Source organism: Tupaia chinensis, unplaced genomic scaffold (assembly GCF_000334495.1).
Source record: "Tupaia chinensis unplaced genomic scaffold, TupChi_1.0 Scaffold141887_1, whole genome shotgun sequence".
Lineage (NCBI taxonomy): Eukaryota > Metazoa > Chordata > Mammalia > Scandentia > Tupaiidae > Tupaia > Tupaia belangeri.
In genome coordinates, this window is record NW_006201743.1 from 348363 (window position 1) to 352895 (window position 4533).

Consider the following 4533-nt stretch of genomic DNA (forward strand, 5'->3'; position numbering starts at 1 on the left):
GGTAGGGGAAGGAAGGAGTCAGGTTGTGTAAAGGGTGTTTGTAAGGGTTTTGGCTTTTGGAGGAGCAATATGGTCTGACTTCTTTGACAGAATTGCTGTGACTTCTGTGTGGAGAACAGGTTGGGGACCAAAGAGGAGAAGAAGGGGGCCAGTGGGAGGGGGGTTAGGATAGAAGCAGTAGAGTTGGGGAAAATGGCCTGATGTTGATATATTTTGGAAGCGGAACTGCCAGTATGATTGACTGGTAGATCTGACATGAGGTGTATGAAGGAGAGAAATTAAGGATGCCCCAGGGTTTTTGACCTGAGTAACTGAAAGGTGGAATTGCCATGAATTGGAATGGGGAAGACTATGAGCAACAGATCACCAGGGAGGTCAGGAGTTCAATTCTAGGCATGTTAAATTTTGTATCAGGGGTCTGTATTAGATATCCACATGAAGATGTTAGCTGTTGAGTATACAGTTTTGAAGTTCAGGGGAGTGGCCTAGGCTGGAGATGTCCATTTGAGAGTTGTCTCTGTACATGTGGCATTTGAAAACTGAGGCTGGATGAGAACACCAAGTGAGGGAGTGTAGATAGAAAAGATAAAAAGTCTGACTGAGTTGTAAATAGTTGAGGTCAGGGACACTTAGAAAGAGTTGGACGAGAGAACCTGCAGATGGGCATGGTGGTTAAGGTGCAGGACTTCCATGTGGCCAACTATGATTTGAGTCTTAGACCTGGCGGCTTTCTCTCTCTCTCTCTGTGTCAAGTGCATATGCCCTATAGCACATTAAAAAAAAAAAAAAAAAAAAAAAAAAAAAAAAAAAAAACAAACAAAATTAAATAATTCTTAAAGAGGAAAAAAACAGTTGAGTGTTGGTGACTTTAGCACTTGGTTACTCAAAATTCTTCCTTCTCTGCCTCAGTCACTGTTATATGCTATTCAGCTATTATTCAGAGTGGATTTCTCACTGGAGAAGATAGATCTTAAGTAGTTATTTGTAAAGGACCTCAAAGGAAAGGTGAAGTTGTTTTTCCCTTTTGCTTTCTATGTCAGAGTGATTCTAGGTTGTTCTGGGCATTCCTTGATTTCTACACTAATGAGCTGTGTTATAATATAGTTTGACTGAAGTTCATGATGTCACCAACTCTCCAAAGTGCTCTACTTAACTGACTGATCTCTAGTAATAAAATACATTATTCTGACAGTTGACTTTAAAAAGCACATAACTAATAATATTAATTTGAATGATTTATTTTTCATGAAAGATTACAGACTATTAGGAATATTTTTGTGTGTTTTTTTTTTTTTTTGAGTAAAGTCAAGTAGTTTTCTTGATGGAACTGTTGGATCATCAGGAAAGTCATGACGCACTTTTGCAAAGAAAAATATGTCATGATTTTCCTAATGACCTAATATTTAGAAATTTTCCTTTATGGTGTGTCTTAGTTTATTCAGATTGCTATCACTGAATCCAAAGACTGTGTGGCTTTAACAACAGAAATTTATTTTCTCATAGTTCTTGAGGCTGGACATCCAAGATATTGTTGCTAGCACGGCTCAGTTCTGGTGAGGGCTTTCTCCCTGGTTTGCAGATGGCTGCTTTGTTCTCACATGGCCTTTCCTCTCAGTGTGACAGCTCTGGTGTTCCTTGCTCTTAATAAGGGCATCAGTTGTTTTGACCTCATTTAACCTTCATTATCTCCATAATGCCCTCTGTTCAGATACAGTCATATTGGGGGTGAAGCGTCAACATGAGAATTTTGGTGGAAGGCAAGACACAATTTAGCACATAATACAATTTTTTTTTTTCAATTTCTCTACTTCTCATGTGAGGACATTCTATCAATTTCTTGTCAGATATCTGTTCCAGGGTAATTTTTAAAGGATGCCATTTTCCTATATGTATGCATGTATGTATGTTAAACAAATGTATTCTTTTCAAAGAATGTTTTTCTAACATGTACATCTTATAGCAGTATTTTCAGTGTAGTTTTTGTTAGACAGCTTAACAGTTTGCATTTTAGAAACTGGTCCTTAAGTTTCCTTTTTTTTAAAAAAAGTTTCTTTTTACTTTATTTTTCTGAGAGAGTGAGAGCACAACCCCAAGAGGGTCTTCGTGTAGTAATCCTACCCCGGCTTCTGCCAGCCTGAATCATGGGAATGCACATGTGCCCAGCATACATAGGGAGACACTGGGACACAAACCCAGGACCTTTCTGTGTGGCCTCAACTTTTTGTGGGATGTTGTGTTACTGCTGTGCCACTGTCACTGGCTTGATCTTTTAAGTTTCTGTAGCATTGGAGTACTGTTTCTAGAGGATTTTGTGGTTTTAAGGGAATCCTTGTCATACAGTATCTGTTCAGTGAATGAATGAATTTGAGTTTGTGTGTGTTTGTGTGTGTGAGCATGCAGGTGTGTTGGGAAGAGTTTGTACTGCAATGAAAATGGAAATGTAAAAATTATAACCTTAGCTTGTTTGTGGAAAGTTCATTTTTCTTGCAAAGTTTTCTACCTTTATCATTATTGAGGAGTTCTTTTTGATCCAAACTGACTCATTGGAAGCATGGGACTCCTTTAGAATACTGCTTGCTTGTGCCTCCTGAGATTTTGGTTCGAGAGTGAGGAAGATGGGAGGCAGAATTCTGCCTTGTAAGTATGCCGAAGAACAAGCCATGAAGGGTCCAAATACTTTGTGTTTATAATTCCACTTTTATTTATCTGTACCATTTACTAAAACACCTAAAATTATATTGAAAAAAATTTTAATGTTCATTTTTTTGCTACTAATCTATATTTGATGCTTTTTAAAATTTTTGAACTCTTTTTTTTTTTTTTTTTTTTTTTTAATTTGCTCTAGGACACATGCAAGAGAAAGCACCCCCTCTGGGGTCTGGCCATGCTGCAATTTCTTCTCCATTCTCCTCTCAAGATTTTGGTCACACATGCACACACACATGCCTGCATGTTCCTTAAGCTACTGCAGGATCTGGGACTTGAGCCACACTGTTGGCCGTGTGGGATCCCGCTCTCTTAACTACCATGCCACTGGCTGGTCCTTCTTTTATTTAAGTCAGTTTAAGATATTTTTATGTAATTGAAAACATTCTCTTATATTACTGTTATAAATGCTTTAGCATTTATTTCTTTTCATAGTGTGCTAGAGGCCTGTGCATTTGCTAGAGAGAGACAGAGAGAGATGGCGAGGGAGAAAGCACCTCCTAATGGGATGTGATCATGCCACAGTGCCTACTCCATTTCTCTATCCTGTAAGGACCTTGAGCATGCACATATGCTTGCTGTGCCTTTTAAGCTGCTGGGGCCAGGATTCCAACCATGCATGGTGAACCATGTGGGATCTAACTCCCTTAACCATTAAGCTATGAGACCAGCACAGCCATAGCATGTATTTCATATGAGATTCTCTTGCAGATTTATGTGTTTACCTTTCTTGAGTTAGTTTACTATAGAAACCAAGTTCCACAAAAAAGAGGAATTAAGTTTTACTCTACTTTTCTTTTAGTACCCAGATACTAGTACATAGTAGATATTCAGTAGATATTCTTGCACAAAAAGGGCCTCATAATGTGGTGGTGCAGTGGTGGCACAGCTAATCAGTGATGGGAAAGGTCCTGAATCCTCCCTGAGCTTGTGGGTACATATACAGGCCTGTGATATGGGCAGGCTGACACTAAGGATGAATTGTGGCATGAGGATCTTGTTGGGAGTGTCTGTCTCTCTCTACATGGCTCTCATGAAACAAATTTTAAAAATTCTTGCATAAGTAAATACTGTAGACATTAATTTGCATGCTTTTTATTATGTGTCATTAAAATTTTGTTACATAATTAGTGGTTGCTTAATAATTTATTTTATATATCTGGCATAATTTGCTCTAAATCAACTCTTGTTTGGCATATTTGTTGCTTCTCTATTTTATTAAATAACACTGAAAGGAACATCTTTATTTGTAAATCTTGCTCTCATTTGTGTTTTTTACTTTAGGATATATTACTAGAAGAATTATTAGTTGTTGTGGTTTAAATATGACTCATACCATATACTAACAATAAAAATAGAACTATTTATACTTTAAAAAATTTTTTTTATTTTTAAATATTTACATTTTTAAAAATACATTCAATTACATCATTTAGCTTACAAGGTGATCCTTTCAATATATGAACATCTCTCCCTGGTCTAGTTGATCAAAATATAGCAACACTACCTCCCTGTCTCAACAATGCTGTCTTCGTATCCCTCCTCCAAATGTTCTTCCCCAGACCCCACTCCTCCACACACCCCACATCTGGCATTCACATCCACCTCTTCTGTTTGTACATCCTTTAGCCCATCAGTTTCAGTTATAGAGTGCAGACATTTGGTATATATTAAATGGGGACATACAGTGTCTCTCCTTCATAGCCTGGCTTGCTTCACTCAGCAGTAAATCTTCCATATTCTTCCACTTTCTGTCAAAAGTCAGGGTTTTGGGAACCAGCAGTTAGCGTAATGGCTATGTCGCTGGACTCTCACGTAGTCAACCGC